The 24,034-nt window shown below is 34.7% G+C and overlaps 1 pseudogene; it reads right to left on the bottom strand.

The window, feature by feature from the left end:
* Positions 1 to 2,399: 2,399 nt before the first annotated feature.
* On the bottom strand, positions 2,400 to 2,913 carry LOC101978532 (cytochrome c, somatic pseudogene; annotated as a pseudogene).
* Between the last annotated feature and the right edge of the window lie 21,121 nt (positions 2,914 to 24,034).

The following is a 24,034-nucleotide window of genomic DNA, read 5'->3' as shown; positions in this document are numbered from 1 at the left end:
CCTCTCCAAGAGTTCCTCTCTAAGAGTCCCCATGGTCTTCACAGTTCCAGCATTCCTCAAAAGTCCAAGTCCAAAGTCTCCTTTAAGAATCAAGGCACATTCTTATCTGTGAGCCCCTATAAAAATAAAAAATCAGGTTACATAGTTCTAACATATAATGCCACAGATTAAATACTCCCATTCCAAAAGGCAATCGGAGCATAACATAGAAGGGACAGAAATAAAGCAAAACGGGGACCCAGTAGATCAAACATTAAATCATTTAGCTCCATGTCAAGCATCAGAGCAATTGGTTATGAGGGCCCAAAAAACAAAGGGAAGCCCTACCCTGTGGCTTAATTGGTTGCACCCTACATGGTTTCTCTGAGGCTGACTTAACTTGTTGCCTGCAGCTTTCCATGGCTCATAGTTCACACTCCTGGTATATTTTAACTTTCTAGGGTCTCCATGTTGGCTTAGGCTTTAGTCTTACAGCTCTACCCATTGTCCTTTCAGGAACTGCCTGTAAGGATTCTAAACCTGACACATATTTCCTGTTCTCCCAGGTCTTCCTTTGAACAGTGGATGAAAACGTTCATGACCCCATAACTCCATCATTTGCATTGATGCCACCACCACACCGACAACATCAATGTCTGCTGCTAGCTCAAGCACTAGCCATGCACCCTTGAACCATAGATGCAGCAGCCTCTGAGTTCCTAGGCTGTTAAGCTTGGTGAAACAAATCCAGGGGAAAAAAACCTCCCAGGCAGCCCTATGTAAGAACTCTCTTCTTAAAGAAAAGTCTTGTACACATGTACCCTTGAGGTTGTGGGTAAGGTCTTGCTGATCACTTAGATACCCAACCGGTATCTTTTCTATTCTCTCTGTACAAAGTTACTGGTTTCTGTTTAATGGTGCTTATCTCTTCAGCAACTATACCTTTCTTGGCCCCAATTTTACATATGCTTTTCTGTCCAAACCACAAGTCTTTCAAATCTATCCTCTCTGCTTTTTTTGCTCCTGATTGTCACAGTAAAGTTGGTTAAAGGCAGTGAGCAATATCCATGCCACTGCTTGAATGCTGCACAGCCTTGAAATTTCCTCCATCAGATTAATCAGTTCATCACCCTTAAATTCAGCTTCACAGCAAGTCTCAGAATATCCACTAAATATATACAAATTCTTTGCCAGAATGTAACAAAATGTCCACTAATCTAATTCCCAACAGAATCCTCATTTCCATTTGAAATCTCCTGAGTACAATCTTTACTGTCTTCACTCCTATTGCCATTCTGGATTTCTGAACTCCCACCAGAACTGCTCATTTAGCTCCTCTTACAACATACTAAGACTTCTGCAGTCTACATCTCCAAACTTTTCCAAACTTCTCCCACAATCCAGTTCCAAAGTCTTTTGATCCTGATGATCAAAAACAGTCACAGCAATCACTCCATTTCTTAACATCAATTTCTGGGTCATTCAGCTATTCATCACTGTGACATAAGGGAGGAAAGTTTTATTTTTGGCTTATGGTTTCAGAGATCTCAATCCATGATTAGTTCTACTGCTCTGGGACTGAGTGAGGCAGAACACCAAAGTGAAAGAGCATGCAAAGGAAAACTGCTCAGCTCATGGTATCTGGGAAGTAGAGTCAGAATAAGAAAGAGGACATGGAGACTATAAATCCTTCCAGGGCACAACCCCAGTGATTAACATGCTTCAACTAGCTCCTATCACCCCATAGCCCACTCAGCCATCAATGGATCAATCTACTAATGAGGTCATAGTCTTCATGATCCAGTCACTTCTCCAAGCCAAACCTCTGATGGATGATGCTTTGGGGGACATTCTAGGTCCAAACCATACCAGATAAATTAAAAATTTAATCAGATCCTTAGATTATTGGTTCTAAAATGTGGTCCCAACCTTCCACTTTGGAATCAGTTAAAAATGCAAATTTACAGATCTCACTACAAACCTACCAAAGAAGAAATTCTAACAATGGGGCCTAGAATCTGTATTTTGTTTTTAAATTTGAGAAGTGTTAAATATTCTTTATATAATATCATACATAAACCACACTAAAAATGCCTTTCCACAAGGAAAGAACAGCATTTTAGATACAGGGAATTCTAATTAAATTGGCATGGTCAACAAAAATATAAAGTAGACACTGATTCCTTATCTTCAACCTTTAATAGGCTAAAGAACACAAATTGAAACAAATGTGAATCATGCTTGGTTCTGAGAGAGTGAAGGGATTTCCCCAATATTTTAAACATATTCACATAATCAATTCTATAAAACTAAATATAAAACCAGTTTTCAGATGTCATTCACCATTTTTGTGAAATACTGAACATTACTAATTAAGTCCAACCACAACTTTAAAAAGGGGAAAGAGTGATAGAATTTACTGAAGTGGGAATATAACCAAAATATTAATTTAACTACAAGTAAGTTTTACTTAAATCAGGATTGTCCAACAAAAATAATTTTGTCAGTCATTCGTGATCTGATTTCAGGTGTATCACATCAATTAAATTATGGTGCACATAAAAAAGCCAAGAGACATTTCTGTTTGGTAATGAATAAGGCAGTAGCTATTACTCATTAGTGGCTTTTTTGAGGTAAGCTATTAGGTCTGCCCTTTCTCCCTTCTTCTTAATGCCAGCGAAGATCATTTTTGTTCCAGGGATGTACTTTTTGGGATTCTCCAAATACTCCATCAGTGTATCCTCTCCCTAGGTGATGCCTTTGTTCTTGTTGGCATCTGTATAAGAGAATCCAGCAGCCTGACCTGTCTTCCGCCCAAACAGTCCATGGAGATTTGGCCCAGTCTTGTGCTTGCCTCCCTTTTCCACCGTGTGGCATTGGGCACACTTCTGAACAAAAATCCTCTTGCCTTTCTCAACATCACCCATTTTTAATTAGGCACTTCTCTTTGAAGATAAGGCGAAATCCGTTAATTTTTAAAAGGTATTGGGGGGAGGTCTCAGCTCTTTCTGCCTTAACATGTCTAGCTTAACTCCAGAATCTGTATTTTAATAAACCTTTCCCCTGATTCTGATACATGCTAAAATTAGAGAACCACAGTCCTAAAGCCAAGAGGTTTTTATAGAATTTTAAAATCTAAAGAAAATGAAAAATTAACCCTTTTCTAAGTGATGCAAATAATAATAAATGGCTTGCTGATAGGTAATTTATTTTCTAAATTCTGCTCCTATGAAAGCTTCATAAACTAAGGAATCCAAGTACACATACATGCTTAAAATTGAGGACCCACAAATACAGGCAGACAGGCACTCACTCAAATTCATATTTTAAATCTAATATTTACTTTTTAAAGTAGTTTAATATATTTATTGATCACTCAAATGAATTAGGTTTTATTATTTCATGAACAATAGTCACTGTCACTTCATATTCCAAGAGATACACTTAATAAAGCTTAATATTCCAAGCCATACATATGCCATAGATATAGAGAGCAGCTGGTCAATATCCATCAAACTAATTAAATAATTTACATTTGGTGGATCATGTCAAGCAGGGATGGCAGAAAGTTTTCATTTGTCATAAATCATCCTTAAAAGATATTTTAAAATTAAAAATTTACTTTCCAACCCAGTTGGAAAATATATTTGAAATATTTGATTATACTTACCTATTTAAAGCAGAAACGGATTAAAAACTTGATTCTTTTTAAAAGTCTTCATCACACCCACAATAGTAGTTTTAAAAAGTATTATATAATGACATTTTTTTCTTAGTGCAATCAGACATAAAACTTAGTACTTTTCTAATTTGTGTATCTGTGTGAATAGACATGCTACTCTTCAGAAATTAAAATGTTCACTGTGCAAAAGCTTTTCCCCTAAAGAAAAGGTACAAGAAATGAATGGAGACAGATCCCCTATAAAGAGTTGAAATTGAGCCAAAGGGAAATTGCATTTTCCAAAGGAGTTCTTGTTGTTGAAGAAAACACAAGACACTGGCTAAATAAATCAAAGTCCCATTTCAGTGAGCCCATCTGAGCAAAACCACATGCACTAGATTCATTACCTTGGAAGATGAATCAAATCCATGGGGTTTCCCAAGGAGTTCAAATTTGATTTTCATTCTTACTATGATTATTAATAAGTTTGGTCAAAGAGGGAGTTACAATATCTGCTTGAGAAAGATTCAGAAATATATATGCCATACTTAATCAAGCCTACCACTATTTCTTCATCCTCTCTAATCTCAAAAATACAAATCTACACAAGCTAAATGATATTCTGTGTTTTTGCTTAACTCCACCATCTCATACTATATTAGGACACAAGTCTTAATTCCAAAGAATTAAGTTAAATACTACTAGAAAACTCCACAGAAAAAAATAATACTATAACTTTCATAGGTTTTAATGTGCTTCTAAAGATCAGGTTACCAGCTATAAATCTGCCTGTAAGGATGTTTCCCTTTGAATTGTTAGGACCTGTCACAGTATTCTAGAATCCTTTAACTTTCCCTTCCAAAATAGGAAAAAGGGTCTAAATGTTTCTAGCAAATTAGAAACATTGTTTTTTTATATCTAACTAGGCAAAACACTGTGGGTACAATAACGATTCAATTTCAAGCACAACAGCTGGAAAAGTCAAATATGTTATTCTTCTTTATCAAATCCTTATCCAATAATATACTGAAGAAGCAATTAAAACTTGTTATTTTTGAGATTTATGGGACGCAATACTATAGTCCTCTTTAGTGTAGACAAGCCCAACTTTCAGTCACTTCTCTCTTCAAGAAAGGTCTTGCCTAATATCTAACAGCACTACAGATGCTCTTACAAGAAAGTAATATTTGTTAACAGTTCACAACTGAATTCTTTAAATTTATATTATGTATTAGATAGAAAACAAGGTGGGAGAATCCTAGAGATATTTTCCTTTTCAGAAAGCATGTAGTAATTTAAACTTTGTGAGTGAGTGTGTGTGTGTGTGTGTGTGTGTGTGTGTGTGTGAGTGTGTATGCCCATAAAATTTATACAGGAAGAAATTAAATGTGTAAAATGATTTATAGGTGGATTAAAAAAGCTTGCAAGGTTGGGATTTCATACATCTTCATGAAAACTGTTATAAATCTTTGTAACCTAAATTGCTTATCCTAGTTCTACAGAAACCACATAAACAGAGCAAACAATTATCTGTAATAAACTTTTTCTTTGCTATTGTGGCAATCCTGTTTTTGTGACACACTCGTCATTATATAGCTTGTGTTCTCCCATAGTGGAACCCTGTGTCCTTATTCCCAGTGCCTGTTGTGCAGTTGTGCAGATTATACTTATGGTGAGGAAGTCAACATGATCATGATGTTGAGATTAAAAAAACGGAGGGAGATTGAAATATTCGATTAAAATTTTTACTACATATAAATTCTCAAAACAATGTCTTCTGCTCCTAGTTTTGGGAATATTGGTTGCATAAACTCTAGAATCTAAAACATTATTATGAAAATTGACATATTCCATGAACCAAAGATATCATAAATGATTCATTTAGATAAATTCCAATTTGTAGTGCTGTTTTAGTATTAATTCATTATTTTAAATTTGTAATTTAAATTTAAACATGTTATAGAATTATAGTAATGTTAAGTACAATAATGCAATGCCTTTCTGGGAAAGTGTAAGAAGCAGATAGGAAGCACTAAATGGTATATATATATCCTGGAAAATAGTTAAAATGCAAAGAATGAAGTAAAATTGTACTTTTCATTAAGAAAGTATGTTAATTTTTTGAGATTAAAAAAAGTAAACTAATCTCATGTTTCTTGCAGTTGTTTTTGTTGTTGTACTAGTGATTAAACTGAAGAACATTCTACCTCTGAGATGTATACCCAGTAGTCCTGGGTGTGTGGTTTTGATTTTTGTTTGTTTTTTGAGACAGGGTCTCACTATGTTGCTGAGGCTGGTCTTGAATTTGTATCTCAATTTTCTGAATTGCTAGGACTATAAGTGTGTACCAGAGCACCCAAGAATTATAAATTTTTATCACCCCTCTCCTTCTCTCTACTGAATCTAAGTCAGAAGCACCTACCCCTTACATACAATTACCAAGTCAGACAACCTAAAGGCCCAGGCAGGTCATAGAATGTAGCATGTGTCACTTGGATGGCAAAGACCAGGACAATGAGAAAAAGTTCAAATTAGAGAACAAAATTGTTGCCTTTCATGGGAGATAATTGATTTCTCATCCATTACATTTGGTAATGGAATGCCAGATCTTTCAATAGTCTGGAGAATTAAACACCAGATTTGGGGTTATACCTCATGATTTTTAATTGTTGGCCCAATTTATAAAAATATGCTGTCAAAAAATTCCTCCTCAATTAATCTGTCTCTTAGTGAGTTTTAATCTCTTCTGGGCCTCATCATCATGTTCATATGAAATAACTTATGTGTATACTCATATCTGTTTGTGTACTCACCCTCTGATCTTGTCCCTGTGTCTGTTCTTAAACAACAGTGAGCACATACTGTGTATATTGCATGCTTCTGGATATTGTAGATAAGAGTAAATAAAAAGAATATCTACTACCTTATACTGATGGTGAAAAGTTTAAAATTCAAATATGAGCCATTAAGTATTTGGCAGGCTTTGTAAATAAAAATTATATGATAAATTTATTAGTATATGCAATGACTTTATTATGCCCTTTGTATTTTTAAGTGATTGTCTGTTTTTTATTGACATGTTACCTATTATCAAAACAGAAAATTTTCAATATATTCACAGTAAAATTTAATAAGTGCCTACTTTATATGCTAGCAGCCATGTATTTAATAAAGCATTTAACTTTTATATCTCACAGAACAATACAGAAGAAAGCATAGAATTTACAGTAAGTGATTTGTATTTCTATTTCTGTTTCAGATTTCTGTATAAATTTGGAAAACCTATTAATTTCTGAGTCTTGGTTATCTGAACTCTTAGGATAAGATCAGAATCATTATTGTGTTATGTGTGAAATAATACAGATGAATATTCCATGTCAAATGTACAAAACTATGAACATGTTTATTATCTTTAATCAATTATTTAGCAAACATTGTAGAGAAAACAAAGAACAACAACAAATGAAGTAGGGATATACACTGAAAAAGATCTCAATATATTTCCACTAGATCTTCATTTAGTTTTTAATCTGTCATTCACATTATTTTAGGCAACTTTCTTTTTAAAATCTATTCACAATTCTTAAAATTACTCCCTCAATATAGAGTAAGTAATTTTGTAGTGGCCTCACATTAACCTATTATTGTTTTATTGTAAATGACTTTTTTTTTTAACCTTGCAAGAGAAAAAAAAAATCTTCAACTGAATTAAACACTGTCCATGACCCTAAGGCCGTAGTATTTTTTTTTGGTTTTTGTGTGTGTGTGTGTGTGTGTGTGTGTGTGTGTGTGTTAACAAAGTTAATCAACTGCTTATTATACTGCTCTTGAAGCACAATTTTTATTAATGGTATGCATTCAAATATATTAAACCTGTTTCTTAAAACTGACAGTTTAGGGCTGGGGACATAGCTCAGTTGGTAGAGTGCTTGCCTCACATGCACAAGGTCCTGGGTTCAATCCCCAACACCACAAAAAAGAAAAAGAAAAAGTGACAGCTTACACAGAAAATGCTATGGCTCATTCATATTCAGCAAGATGTCAACTCAGAACCATGCAGTTCATACATCATTGTAGACAATCCTACTCATTCCATATGGTGCTTAATAGGACTTCATTCTTAGCCCTGAAATCACAAACATCCATCTCTTGTATTTACAACTCAAAAAATAAATATGTTAAATTAAATAAAGATGCTTAGAAGCATTTTTCTTCCACCAAAAAGTACAACAATGTAGAATTGTGCATGACAAGCTTCAGTTCAACAAGAATTAAAATTGATATGTGATAAATCACCGCAGAATGGAACCTTGAATAGAAAGCAGTGAAGTATTTACTATCATCTCTTGGCTTTGTATATATAATTACAGGAGGAATCCACCCAAAGAGTGGTTCTAGTAGTTGTCAAAGCCAGTAGCTATTTGACACAAGAATATCTGGAGATGATGGATCTTCACTTTTAATTCAGATATTTTGGCATCAGTAGAAAGCAACAAGAAACATCTTGAAAATATATTGAGTTCTTTGGGCTGGAATTTCCTGGGTGAATCAAATTGATATTAGCAAATTGTTCAACCTAGATGCATCTCTCTTAAGTGAATAGAAATTGCTAGGTGAAAGCCTATGGTAGATTTAGCCACTCCCATCTGAAGAAAGTAGGGTGGTATCACTGAAAGGGAGTATCCTTCAAAATCACATTCCTGATTAGGATTTCCAAAGCTGACACTTATCATCTATAAAACTGTGGATAAGTTATCTCTTTAAACCTCAATTTCTTCAGCTCAAAAACTGGGAAGATGCATGTCTCAATAGGCTGTTTTTCATTATCTGCATTCATGTTCAAGATAACTATTTTCTATCCTGTGGCATTAATATTATCAGTATCACAAGGGCTAATACATGAATATCTCCAAAAATGACCTTTCTTCTGAACTTCTGATTTGTGTGACCAATTGCTGATTTTATTTGGATATATAATAGAAGTCTCAAACTTAACAAAACTCACAACTATCTCAGGAAGTCACACAACCCTCGGGGGCTCCTCTCTGGTTTTCTTATCTCATTTAAGGTCACCTGTAATCACTTATTTGCTCAGGTCAAATGCTGGCATTATCCTGACTCCTTGTAACTCTCTATCACATCTATATATAATCTACCACTACATCTATTCCACGTCCCAAGGATAATGTAGCTTGAATAAATTCCCATCTCTTCTGCTGTCATCAATCTACCTTTATTTGACATTAACTTCTGCAATAGATTTCTAAGAATTTTAGTCTGATAGACTGAGTGGTGGTCTCCAAAGATAGATAGTCATGTCTCAATCCCTGGAATATGTGAATGTTACTTTATATGGGAAAGGGATTTTTGCAGATATGATTAAGGATCTTGAGAGAGGGCAAGTACACTGGATTACCTGGATAAAACCTAAACGCAATCACAAGGGCCTTATAAGAAAGAAGCAAGAAAATGAAAAAAAAAAAAAAAGAAGTAGGAGATGTGACAACAGAAACAAAAGTTTGGATTGATGTGAGCAGAGGGATCTCAAGTCAAGCAGTGCAGATGGCCTCAAGCTAGAAAGGCAAGGAGTTCTCCCTTGCTGAGACCCGTGCAGGAGAAACAAAAGATTATGAGGAGGGCTGTGGGAGATTAAGAAAGACACACAGACATTTATAAGCAAAGCTGGGACATGTGGGACACTGTCTTCTGACGGAGAACAATGACCCAGAACTAGCTCTGCATGTTTATTATATAAGATCTCATGATCAGGAAGTTAAACTACAGAAGCTCTGCCAGTTGTTCAAGGCCTATCAGTTATCAAGAGACTTCTTAATGCACTAAAATGTTACAATGTTAGGAGCATCTTGCAGCTATCCAGCTGTACCCAGAAAACCCATAGTACTGAAACATCTGAACACTGTGGGCATCAGAGTCTAGTGTCAAGGCTGTTCACATATCCTTGCCTTTTGACAAGAAATGTTTCCCAGGGCTTTTGCAGACACTGCAGGATCAGTTGATGACTGACTCACTTGCTCCCCAAACCCTGGAGTCTGCTAGAAGAAGCATTCCTGTGATCAATATAACAAACCCAATGAAAATTATTTTGACCTTGTTGCTAGAATGAGAAAAAATGAGATTAATAAGTTTTTGTTGTTTTAAATCCAACTTCTGGCAATTTTTATAGCAGTAACACGCCACTAACATATTTGCCTTCTTCCATTCTTTTATCCTCGCAACCTGTTGGCAATAAGGTATGCTGTGTTGCTTTTAAAATGCAGATAAAGTCACTTTACTTCCCTACTCAAAATACTCCCATGACTTTCTATCAGAATAAAATCTAAAGTACATGCTGTGGCCTGTAGGGTCTGAAATGGTTTGGCCCTGACTTGCTTTATGCTCTTTCTCATCACTTCAGCTTGTGGCCTCTATGATGTAACTTGGACACATCCTACACACCTGCTTCTGTCCAGTTATTATCCCTTCACTTCTTTCCCCTCTCAGCTCAGGTGTCTCATCTTCAAAGAGCATTTCCCTGGTCACTGAAATAAAACAGTATCCTCTATCATTTTTTGATCTTTATCTTGCTTTCCTTTTGCCATTTCCCCCTATTTTTAGTTTTAGTTGATATTGCATCACCTATTAATTTATTTTCTTTTATTATTCGAAGAAAATTTTAGGATGAGATCAGGGGCTATATTTCATTACCTGCTCTATCTACAGCACTTAAAATAGTGTCTACCTTAAACAGGCAATCAACAAACATTTCTTGTATGCATTAGTGACAATGATAGTAATAATATTACGGTATACATTTTTATTTACCTAACAAGTCCTCTTATAACCCTTATGATGTTCCAGTCACTATTTATATGCTTCACAAGTCGTAACAAATTTGATCCTCAACTTTACCGTAGGTAATAAGTCACTATAGTGACTTAAGTTTATAAATAAGGAAACTGAGGGATAGAATGTTGAACAGTTTGACAAAGTCACAGATCTTGTAAGTGAACCACCTTGGGAACCCATGTACTTTAACCATTAGGCTATGCTATCTCTCTTGTAGTGGTATCAAGCAAACATAATCTAACAAATTTCATTTTTTTTAGATATAAGGAACATTTTATTTGAGCATTTACTTTTTTTAGTTTTTGAGTTTAGATTAATAGGAAGTTGTAAAGTTAGTGCAGAGTGGTCCTATGTATTCCAAATCCAGTTTCCTCTAATGATTACTTCACTTTATATAACTGTAATATAATTTCAAGCCCAGGAAACCTACTTTGGTTCAATGTGCACATAAGGTTTTATGTGTGTGTTATCACCAGTAAATTCCTGTAAATATCAAATCAATCAAGATGCAAAATTAATCTATCCCTACAGACCTCCCTTGGGCCCTATATAATATTTACCACTTCTACCTTCCTTAACCTCATAACACCAGTAGTCTCTTTTCCATCTCTCTTATTTTGTCATTTTAAGATTGTTATATAAATGGAATCACAGAATATGTGACCATTTGAAATTAGCTTTTCTTCACTTAGTCTCACACTCCATCAAGCTGTTTTGTGTATTGCTAGTCCATTCCTTTTTTTTTTTTTTTGGCTGAGTTATATTCTATATTTCAAATGTAATTTGTGGTAATACTTTTTTCAATGTAAAATAATAAAACTCTAAGAGCAATGTATGATTTAATGCATGTTTTTGATTGCAGATTGTACTAGTAGAAAATCTATTCTTGGAACAGAGTCAAAATTAATAAAATTTTTCAACCTTATGTAAGCAGGTTAATTTCAAAATATGGCAAGTAACGCATTTTTTTTAAATTAAGATTAATTTCACATAAATTAAGTAAATTAATGCTCAGAAATATATGCATATTTTAAAATAAAATCATAGTCGTATCAACTATTGTTAGACTATAAATTTGTAATTTTGCTTTTCAGACCCCTGGGTGCTGATGGGAGTAAGCACATGAAAACTGCCACAGCAAAACCCAGGCCATCATCTTCTGCATGTGACAGTGATTTGTGCCCAGATTAACTTTTTTTGTTATTGTTGCTTTTGGAAACCTGAGCAGTATAGGCAGGATGCATGGGACTGTAGGCTGTTCAGAATAAACTGGGCAGCTTTTTGTGCAGACTTGTCTGTCTCTGAGTCCGTTTCTTTCTCACAGATGTCAGGGCTGGGTGTGGTCGGTCCCTCCAATCTGGTTTGTTTTTTTCCTCAGAAAATTTACCTGTCATCCTTAATATATCTGCAACAAGGTACTTTGTCCAGATCAGGGGATATCAGCTTCCCAGTGTCACAAGGAGCCTGGATGAGGTCTCACTTCTTTTTCTGGGATTTTGGCTTGATAGTTGCCATAGCTGAGAAGGGGATGAAGGATCACCGCCTGTCCTTGTTGGACCTCAGGCTCCTGTTACTTCAGTGCTCTTCCTTCAGCCTGCTCTTGAACGCTTTCAACAGATCCCTGCAGCCCTAGAACCTTCTCCCCCACCATGGTGGCCAAAGCTGTGGGACTAGGGTAGCCTAAGCACTGCAGGCCTAACAGATATTATTATGCAACAGGTCTGAATCTTACTTTCCTCACTGTTAAGAACACAGTAAATATTTTACCTAACACAAGGAATTGTTGTGAATATCATGTATTCCTGGGAATGTGAAGTGTTTAACCCATTGTCTTTCAGTGTGAAACTGTGAGAGATGGTGATACCAATATATTCTATATATTTTAAATATAGACTGCTTAGCTCTGGTTCTATATGATAGTTTACATGATTTTTTAACATCTGCATTTTCATAAATATGATGTTTACATGAAAACTATGACAAAGGTATGGGGAAGCAGATGGGAAAACCACATACAGAACAGCTTTGGAAAACACATGCCTAAATTTTTTTTTATGTGGAAATTGCTATGTTTATTATCATTAGTGCTGCCATAATATTTTTAGGACATTATATTTTTCATGGAGTCCTAGATCTCATATAAATTCTTATTAACATTTTGGATTGAAGATCAACTTAACCTATGAATTCGACCTAATATGATCCTTAAGAAGTCCTTAATAGTCCATTTTTCTGAACTTATATAGGGCATCCCTTTTATTGTATTTTTAATCATCTGCATTTTCATAAATGTGTATCTATCTCTAAATATATATATATTACATAAGAGATAAAATTCTGATTTTATTCAACTAAAATATATTAGTATATTGGAGCTGGGTATATAACTCAGTTGGTAGAGTGCTTGCCTCACATTCTACCTTGGTTCAGTCTCTAGCACCACTCAAAAAAAAAAACATATGTGTGTGTGTGTGTGTGTGTGTGTGTGTGTGTGTGTGTATACACACACATACACATATATTTATGTATATTAATAAAATACTTCATAAAGAATTCCAGTTCAAAGCCAGGCACTCTGTAATCCCAGCAGCTCAAGAAACAGGGGTAGGAGGAGCTCAATTCGAAGACAGCCTCAGCAACTTATCAAGTTCTAAGCAACTTAGTGTCCCAAAAATGAAACATAAAAAGTACTAGGGATATGGCTTAGTGGTTAAGCCACCCCTGGATTCACTATTTGGTATAATTTTTTTTCATTCATGAGAGCTTATGAACACTTACATTTGTCTTCCTTTTCTTTCGATATCTTGTAAGTAGGAAAGCAGATTAGAACAAGCAAAATAAATCTACAACAGCCACAAAAAGAATGAGAGGTCTGTGAGTACACAAGATTCTTCAACAGACTTTAAAAGAAGGTTGATGAAAACATAATAGCCTAGGGAAAAGTGGAATGTGGTTAATAATATGTAGTAGCCATATAATGCAGGAAGGGACTCTATTGAAGGAACTTCAGAAACTAGACTTCCATGTTAATATGTGCTGGATGATGGAGCTAGAGAGAAGCTGTAAAAGAGGACTTCACTGGAAAGCTACCCATAGAACCAGATGCTCTAGTCTTTCCTCTCCCACCTTTCACCAAGATCCTCCATCCCCTGGTAATTCCAATGAGATCTACCAACAACCTGGTATATTCTCCTAAATAAAAGCGAGAAGGTCTATATTGAAAGGGCTCCCATTGTTACCATAAACATTAAAGGGTAAAACTCTCATTATTTTAGTATTTTGGGGTAGGTTCTCCAATGGCAGATCTCTATCTGCTGACAGTGTGCTAGCTATTGAACCCTGTCAATGCATGTGGACATTTTCCCTTACTTTTTAAACAAAGGAGAGATTTGACAAAAACAGACCCAGGTATCTTATAACAGGAGGGCATGTGAACACTAGAAATATATACAATACCCATTCTTGTATATGAATGGATATCAAAATGTCACCAGTTGAGTAAATGAGAATGACCTGTATAAACAAACTAAAGAAAAAAAATTGACTTGGGAAGAAGAATATAATTTGTATTAAATAGAAGACAACTAAAATACAAATACTGATTATGACCATCCCCCCCAAAAAAAAGAATGCTTCAAAATTCAAAATTCAACAAAAACATGACAGACTGTATCAATAAATCCAAAAGCTAGTTTTCATAAATATTAATAAAATAGAAGCTGGATTCAGAGAAATACAGATTTTTCAAAAAAGTATATACACAAATGTAAATATAAGACTGCTCTAGAAATGAAGAAGAAAGGGCCCACATCATAGAAATTAGCAAATGGAAGGAGCGAGTAGATTTGAAGAAGTAGGAGAGGAAAAACTATATTTATTCTGTACTTCTAAATATTTAACTTGGACTATAACAAATGACAAATTCACAAGAGAAAAATAAGGACAAGTTTTGTTTTTGATTTTTGTTTTTAGTTCTTAAATATGTTTTAATACTCTTTTTCACTTCTGTACATCACAAGATTTCACTGCTTAGATCTTTCTGCAAAGGCTATAGGGAATGCAAAGACTTTCACTCCCTCTTATTTGTTTTCATGTGTAAGTGTGATACATACCAGTATATATGGATACACACATCAATATATGATCAATATATATCACCACAGAGAACACATTAATTAAAGAAATATAAAAATTTGGCATCATTTCCAAACTTAAATAGTAAAAATTAAAACTACCAAAGATGCTACATACCCTAAATGTATCATGTGAAACAAAAAGCTTATTCAAAAAATGTAAATTCACATCCAGTTTCTGTGGTCTTGTCATATCACATTAGACCCACTTACAATGGCAAAACTCTAAGGTAGTGACCATGACATCTGTCACTTCACTGATCGCCAGGGTTGATTTGGCTTGATCTGGCTGGCTAAGCAGGTCTCCCCTTCCTCCCTCACCAGTCCATGTGCTAACTGAGGTCTCAGTTGAAGCAGACGACCTTCCTCCATAGAGGAGGATCATTCTTGAGTCAAGGGTATAAGAGTAGGTACATTCCCCTGCTAGACTCTCCTCCAAACCAGCTCTTCAGGACATATTTTTTATTTTATTTTATTTTTTTGGTTTTTATATAAGCACATTTCATATGCACTTAGGGGGGAAATAACCTCAGGGAAAGGATATGTCTCAGAGAGAGCTTAGAACTCTGGCTTTTATAGCATTTTCAACAAAGAACATACATTTTTAGAGAAGTGACAAAACAAAGGAAAAGGACTTGGAGACTATTGGAGAAGTGAATTGTGGAAAGGCAATGTATGGAAAACTAATGGTAGATGAAGAGTAGTTAGTCAAATTTGTTCTGTAGATCCCTCTGGTGCAGATTCCATGCTGAGAATGGTCTGAATTGTCTCTGGTGATTAAGTTTTGTCCTTTCTAATAGAGAGGGGTAGAGGGACAATTTCAAAGATTCACCTACTGCTTTTAGGCAAATAAGATGAAGGCAGACAGCTTCTCTTGTACATATTTTGCTGCGTAATTGTTGATGCAGCATTATCATTGCACTCTATTTTTTTAGGCCAAAATTGGTTTGTAACCTTTTATTGCATAATTGCCACTTGACATAATTCTGTTCATCATGCTACTTAAAAGGTATAAAGAGCAGCATGTATTCACCAGTGGTAAATGTGCATTTGTCTTTTCAAATAAAGAGAGCCAGGAGCCTAGATTTCTTAGCATACACGCCTTGTCAGTGTATTTCTGAAAATCAACTAGAAAGGTTCGTTTGGAGCACTGCAGTACAAATGGTAAACTCATCTTAACATGAGTGGCTTTGATGACGGCAGTCAGAGAAGGTAGACAATTATAGTGGTGCATTGTCTTTGGACACATTAAATTTTGTAAGTCTATACTTTATAGCACTCTAGTAAATTTTCTTTTTTTTTCTTTTTTTTATTGTTGGTCGTTCAAAACATTACATAGTTCTTAATATATCATATTTTACAGTTTGATTCAAGTGGGTTATGAACTCCGAATTTTACCCAGTATACAGATTGCTGTATCACATCAGTTACCCTTCCATTGATTTATATATTGCCGTTCTAGTGACTGATGTATTCTGCTGTCTATCCTATTCTCTACTGTCCCCCCTCCCCTCCCCTCCCCTCCCCTTTTCTCTTTCTACCCCCTCTACTGTAAATCATTTCTTCCACTTGTATTATCTTGTTTTACCCCTCCTTTCCTCTTATATGTAATTTTGTATAACCCTGAGGATCACCTTCCATTTCCATGCGATTTCCCTTCTCACTCCCTTTCCCTCCCACCTTTCATCCCTGTTTAATGTTAATCTTCTTCTCAAGCTCTTCGTCCCTACCCTGTCCTTGGTTACTCCCCTTATATCAAAGGAGTCATTTGGCATTTGTTTTTTAAAGATTGGCTAGCTTCACTTAGCATAATCTGCTCTAATGCCATCCATTTCCCTCCAAATTCTATGATTTTGTCATTTTTTAATGCAGAGTAATACTCCATTGTGTATAAATGCCACATTTTTTTTATCCATTCATCTATTGAAGGGCATCTAGGTTGGTTCCACAATCTTGCTATCATGAATTGTGCTGCTATGAACATCAATGTAGCAGAGTTCCTGTGTCATGCTCTTATTAAGTCTTTAGGGAATAGACCGAGAAGGGGAATAGCTGGGTCAAATGGTGGTTCCATTCCCAGCTTTCCAAGAAATCTCCATACTGCTTTCCAAATTGGCTGCACCAATTTGCAGTCCCACAAACAATGAACAAGTGTACCCTTTTCCCCGCATCCTCTCCAGCACTTGTTGTTGTGGGACTTCATGATGGCTGCCAATCTTACTGGAGTGAGATGGTATCTTAGGGTGGTTTTGATTTGCATTTCTCTGACTGCTAGCGATGGTGAGCATTTTTTCATGTACTTATTGATTGATTGTATGTCCTCCTCTGAGAAGTGTCTGTTCAGGTCCTTGGCCCATTTATTGTTTGGGTTATTTGTTATCTTATTGTCTAATTTTTGAGTTCTTTGTATACTCTGGATATTAGGGCTCTATCTGAAGTGTGTGGAGTAAAGATTTGTTCCCAGGATGTAGGCTCCCTGTTTATCTCTCTTATTGTTTCTTTTGCTGAGAAAAAACTTTTCAGTTTGAGTAAGTCCCATTTGTTGATTCTAGTTGTTAACTCTTGCGCTATGGGTGTCCTATTGAGGAATTTGGAGCCCGACCCCACAGTATGTAGAGCATAGCCAACTTTTTCTTCTATCAGATGCCGTGTCTCTGATTTAATATCAAGCTCCTTGATCCATTTTGAGTTAACTTTTGTGCATGGCGAGAGAAAGGGATTCAGATTCATTTTGATGCAAATGGATTTCCAGTTTTCCCAGCACCATTTGTTGAAGATGCTATCCTTCCTCCATTGCATGCTTTTAGCCCCTTTATCAAATATAAGATAGTTGTAGTTTTGTGGATTGGTTACTGTGTCCTCTATTCTGTACCATTGGCTCACCCGCCTGTTTTGGTACCAGTACCATGCTGTTTTTGTTACTATTGCTCTGTAGTATAGTTTGAAGTCTGGTATCTCTATACCGCCCAATTCACACTTCCTGCTTAGCATTGTTTTTGCTATTCTGGGTCTTTTATTATTCCATATGAATTTCATGATTGTTTTATCTAATTCTACAAGAAATGCTGTTGGGATTTTGATTGGCATTGCATTGAACTTATAGAGAACTTTTGGTAATATCACCATTTTGAGTATATTAGTTCTGCCTATCCATGAACACGGTATATTTTTCCATCTTCTAAGGTCTTCTTCAATATCTCTCTTTAGGGTTCTGTAGTTTTCATTGTATAAGTCTTTCACCTCTTTTGTTAGGTTGATTCCCAAGTATTTTATTTTTTGGGGGGATATTGTGAATGGAGTAGTTGTCCTCATTTCCGTTTCAGAGGATTTGTTGCTGATATACAGGAATGCCTTTGATTTATGCGTGTTGATCTTATATCCTGCCACTTTGCTGAATTCATTTATTAGCTCTAATAGTTTCTTTGTAGACCCTTTTGGGTCTGCTAGGTATAGAATCATGTCATCTGCAAATAGTGATAATTTAAGTTCTTCTTTTCCTATTTTTGTGCCTTTAATTTCTTTCGTCTGTCTAATTGCTCTGGCCAGTGTTTCAAGGACTATGTTGAACAGAAGTGGTGAGAGAGGGCATCCCTGTCTTGTACCAGATCTTAGAGGGAATGCCTTCAATTTTTCTCCATTCAGAATTATGCTGGCCTGTGGCTTATTGTAGATTGCTTTTACAATGTTGAGGTATGTTCCTGTTATCCCTAATTTTTCTAGAGTTTTAAACATAAAGGGATGCTGTACTTTGTCAAATGCTTTTTCTGCATCTATCGAGATGATCATATGGTTCTTATTTTTAAGTCTATTGATGTGGTGAATCACATTTATTGATTTCCGTATATTGAACCAGCCTTGCATCCCAGGGATGAATCCTACTTGATCATGGTGTATAATTTTTTTGATATGTTTTTGAATCCGATTCGCATCTAGTAAATTTTCTGAAGTGTAATATTTTGACCCTAATGCACAAGTTAATAACATATAATGTGTTAACTTTTTTCAGACTGAGGAAAATGTTTATGTAACTATCATAAAGAAATGATGTGCACTGATTTGGAATATTTACTTTTAATATATATTCATGAGTATTCCATGGATCCTAGTCTTGCACTAAATAAAGTTTAGTAATAAATTATTTTAACATAATATCTGCACAATTAAAAACAAGTTTCACATAATTGCTGCAGCCCACTTTTTTGCCAAAAAAATTGCATAAAATCTGCTACAGTTATGTAGTAAAATATAATATCCACTTGTTCTCAATAGCTTTCAAATTAAAAATCATGCCAAAGTAGCATATTTTGGGGTGTTATATTCTGCTACCCTGAGAGAGAAATGAAATGGTGATGTCATCTTAATATTATAATAGGAAGAAACAAAGCTATAATATTGAAAGAAAATGAAACTTGAAATAGAATTTGATTATTTAAGGCTATTCTCAAACTATATAAATAGGTACAGGAGGAAGAAGAAGTAAGAGATAATATGCATTAAATTATTAACTTACACCATAGAAGATTTTTACCTAAATTAGGAAAGAATAGTTCAAGCTCATGCTTTAAAATTATTGCAATAACAATCAAATATTATAATAAAATATTGGGCTGGGGATGTGGCTCAAGCAGTAGCATGCTCACCTGGCATGCATACAGCCCGGGTTTGATCCTCAGCACCACATACAAACAAAGATGTTGTGTCGGCCGAAAACTAAAAAATAAATATTAAAAAAATTCTCTCTCTCTCTCTCAAAAAAAATGTTGAGTTAATTAAAAGAATGTGATGAAAGAATGAGTATTTATATTTTAAGCTTCTTGCACGATTTAACTACTCTTTTGCTCTGTCCATATACTTTAAAAATCATATAAATAATATTATTTAACCAGGTAGATTAAAAACAATAAAAATAAGTCATTTACAGATAGGGTTGTGGCTCTGTGGTACAGTGCTTGTCTCACACATGTGAGACACTGAGTTCCATCCTCAGCTCCAGATAAAAAAATAAATAAAATAAACTTAAAAAAAAGAAATAAGTCATTTAAACTGGTTACACTTAATGTGTTTGCCAGAGTTTCTACTCATTTGCCATCTAGCTAACTAATTTGCCATTAAAAAGAGGAAAAATAATCACATTCATAAATTGTGTAGCCATGGCTCAGAGCTATGTCTTTATTTTAATTATGTAGTCTAATGAATCTAATGAATATTTCTTGGTGTTTAGATGATGCTTTTGTTGCATTTCATTTAAAACATGTTATTAAAAAGAAATACTTTTGTTTATTGTATAGACTCAAAAAAAGAACTATAAAAGTCACTTTTAATCCAATGGCTGGTTCTTTTAAACCACTGTTTTACTTTAGTGTACACTTACTTTCCAGAGATGTAATTCTCAAGAGGGGTTTTAACATTTTATAATACTCTGCAAAAGCTCACATACTCTTTTAAATAAAATTTATAACTTGGACATGTAAGTTTTTCCAGCTCCAAATTTTCAGTTATCGTAGCACTAAGTCATTTTTTTTTTTTGCTCAACAATTTCACAAGAGAGACATTTAACTATAGTAGTAGTTGCATAGGACGCCAATAAAAAAAATGAAAATAATTTTAACAAATGAAAGTTATTTTCATTTCAGACATATATTTCTTTATTGGTCCATTTGAAAATATATAGTTTTTACCTTGAATAAACAAAGATTATAGAAAAAATATAAAGTTTATAAAAAAAGCCAGAAATTTTGTTTAGCTTTTCTGCTATTAGTTCATAAGTCATTTTAAGAGATCTCTGAAGAAGTAATAAATATATTAATGGAATAAAAAAAACCAGAGATATTGTCATTATAATTTTGCTAAGTTCCAGTGTTCATTGAGCTGTCATTTGCATTAGACCTTTATTTGTAGTCAACATCTTTTGTTTGTGATAGGTTTGCTATAGTTGACAAGGCCATTTACTTTCTATATATTCTGAACTTTTGAATCTATAAAATTTCTATAAACCACCAATTATAAGTCAGGTAATCTGCCAACTGCTTAAGATAAAAATGTACACATATGAACTATTTTCTCAAATAAAAATATAAGTACAAATTAACATAGAAGTGGTCTTAAATGAAAATACATATAGGTTCTTCAGAGAGTTTCCTGAAATCTAGGTCCCTAGGAAGTCATCATATAGGAAATGGAACTGAGTGAGAAAATTAGAATTGGAAACATCCCAGGGAAGCAAAACAAGGTGAAATGGCAGGTGATTTCTTTACAACTGAACTTGAACTTTTTAAGCCTGTGCCTTCCAGACTTCTATGGGAATGTGACTCACTTGCACAGGTATTTATTCTGCATAGTTGGACCAGTCAGTCTGGGCTATGATCTGAGATTCTGGATATCAAAGGAGCTCACAGGTGATACTTGCGCTACTCCTCCGAGGACCACGGTTGGTCCAAGGAAGGCCGATTTGTTAGAGATTCAGGGTAAATATTTTTATGTTTGAGCATATTTACTGAAGCACTGGAGAAGACTGATATGTAGGAAAAGCGACTTCTTCTAGGATCTCCACTTCCCTGTTGTCCCTATTTACTTTTCCCAACTTTCAGGGAGCAGGCTCCACATAAGTCATAAGAACTACTTCTACATTATTCTCCTCCTCAGCTGGTATCAATGTTGCTACGAGTTCACCTGTGCAGGATTCTCTTCCCTGGTGGTAGATTTTACTCTTGTTGCTATGTCTTTATTTCCTTTCAGTCTATATGTTTGGACCCTAACCCAGATCTGAAAATACAGGATTCTATGCAAGTGCTCACTAAGTCACAGGTCAAATATTTTTCATGCTGGCCGTTTCTTACTTGGGGATCTACCCACTGATTCTACTAATTATGTCATTCATGTAAGTACTGGGAATTGAACTCCGAGCTTTATGCTTGTTAGGCCAAATCATGTCTTTGTGTATAAGAAAACCTTTAAATATTTTAAATACAGCTTTTGTTGCTGTGAATTCAAATATTTTTCTTCATCTGTGGTATTAAACTAAAGGAACTGTTTTTAAATAGTACCTGGGCTATTCTGATTACCCGTGAACCTGTACTCAGACATTACCTTTTCTTTGCAATATCAGGACATCAGCACAGTTGATGAGCATGAATGGAGGCATCTGACAACCCCTCTGCAGGTGGTGATTCTTGAAAATTAGATGTTATCAATTTGAACCAATTGGAAGGACTATAATTGAGGTTCCATTAGTGATCTGACCACAAACTGGATGAGTTATTTTGTTATTAACAAAGAAAGGAAGAAATTGACCTTCAAATTGGGTTCACTTTGGAATGCAAGGTAGAATGTCATCCAACTAAATGCTCATTATTCCTGATCTTTAGATGAAAGATAACTTTTCCCCAAAAGATATGAAAAAATGTTATGTTAATTTCACACGTTCAGCAATGTATAATGCTAAGATGTCAAAATGTCTCTGGAATAGGAAAGTAACTAATGTGTACACTAGAAATATTGCAAATAAAAGATGATTGCTACTGGGAATTTGCATGAACCTGAATCTTAAATAGTTCTTCCTGTGCTAAAACTGCTCTCTCGAAAAAAGAAATTTGAAAAAAGAGGACAGAGTCTCCATGAGGTATTATAGTAAATTAAACTAATTAATCATTAATTTTAGAAACATAGATCCAAGATAAATTCCTTATTAGAACAATATTGAACATGACATCTTTATGGGACTATGTATCAATCACCCACTCCTCCATAAGATTTTTTTTCTACAACAATAAAATTATAATTTAGAATTTTTAAATGTAGTCAACCTACAAATGCACTTTTATTCATTATTATATCTAGTGATAAATTTAAAATTTTTGAAAACATTAATCTCTTACAAATGAGAAATATATATTAATGGCTTTATTCTGACTAGCATGAACTCTTAAATTAATAGCACAAGGTTTGAATAAAATTTTTTTTCTTCTTAGAAACGTACAGCAGTTGTATTGTTATGTTGATGCCTACTAATCAATAATGTGCAAAATGACTATAAAATGCATTTAGTACTTTAGTTGGTTAATGACTGATAAATGTATTAATGTTGTTTTTGTTCAGTTATTTTCAGAATTTCAGAACAAAATTAATTCAAAAAAAATTAAATTCCTGTGAAGAATATGACATTAAAGATATGAATATGGCACCTAATATTTTTTATATTGGGAATGGTTAAAAATTATGAGTCAAATTTCCTCCCTAAAATTTAAATGCTCAAAACTTCTAAATATCTCTGAAATTTTTTGTAAAGACAAACCAAGTTGCAAGTCAAAAAATACTTTTTTAAAATTTATTTATGGTCAGGTAACATATTCTATGTGTAGGGATAAATTACTATTTGTTTTGTATTAAGTGAAGTGGGTTTCTTAATATTTCATTCAGAGTGGTTACAAAGATGATAATCTATATAATAGCTACACTGTATAGCAAGATGTTTACATTTCCAGAGTAACATGGTAATAAAGGTAGATTTTAGGAATCAAAGTGGAGATTTCCTATTTCATCTTTACTCTAAAGCTAAATATTCATTGAGCATTTTATCAGGAGTACTCATCAGCACCAAATATACGGTGTCTTTTTTTTTTTTTTTCTAGAAATCAACTAAGACCTGTATATACCCAGGAATAAAATCCTTAAATAGCAAAGTACTGAAGTTTTCTTTCAGGAAAAGTTTCCAGAACTACTCAAGACTGTTTGGAACCAACTTTTCAAACCTGTACATGCAGTTCATTTAGGCCAGTTCATTTAGTCAATGATTTTCTATTGTCATAAACTATCATCCACTACAAAGAACATGATAACTCTCCAGAGAAGAAACTGGTGACCTGTGAAGAAGCATGTGTTCACCTGCAAAAAAAAGAACCTTAAAAAATTCCTTCTTCTCACCATCCAGTCAACAAGAAGCTTTTCCCCTCTCTCTTCCTATAAATTCTCCCAGTACCAAGTAATTAGGGAGGTAGATTTAGCAAGGTCTCCTGCTAGTTGACTTTAAAACAATGTTTTTTTTTTCTTTTTGTAAGAACCCAGTTCCATAGTATTAGCTTCTATGCATGAAGTCAGCAAGGTCAGCAAGCCCTTGCTCTATATCATTCTCCCATACTCCATTGGTTCCATCTGCATAACATTTTTTGAGGGAATGGATACAGGGGCACTTGACTACTGAGCCATATCCCCAGCCTTATTTTGATTTTATTTAGAGACAGGGTCTCCCACTGAATTGCTTAGCACCTTGCCATTTCTGAGCCTGGCTTTGAACTCAAGATTCTCCTGCCTCAGCCTCCCAAGCTGCTGACATTACAGGTATGGGTCACTGCACTTGGCCCATTAGCATAAATTTTATAGTGATAAGATGCCTTTTACAGAGTTCTTCATTGGAGGCAAG

Source organism: Ictidomys tridecemlineatus, chromosome 7, assembly GCF_052094955.1.
Source record: "Ictidomys tridecemlineatus isolate mIctTri1 chromosome 7, mIctTri1.hap1, whole genome shotgun sequence".
Lineage (NCBI taxonomy): Eukaryota > Metazoa > Chordata > Mammalia > Rodentia > Sciuridae > Ictidomys > Ictidomys tridecemlineatus.
This window is presented reverse-complemented; position numbering and strand designations above follow the sequence as displayed.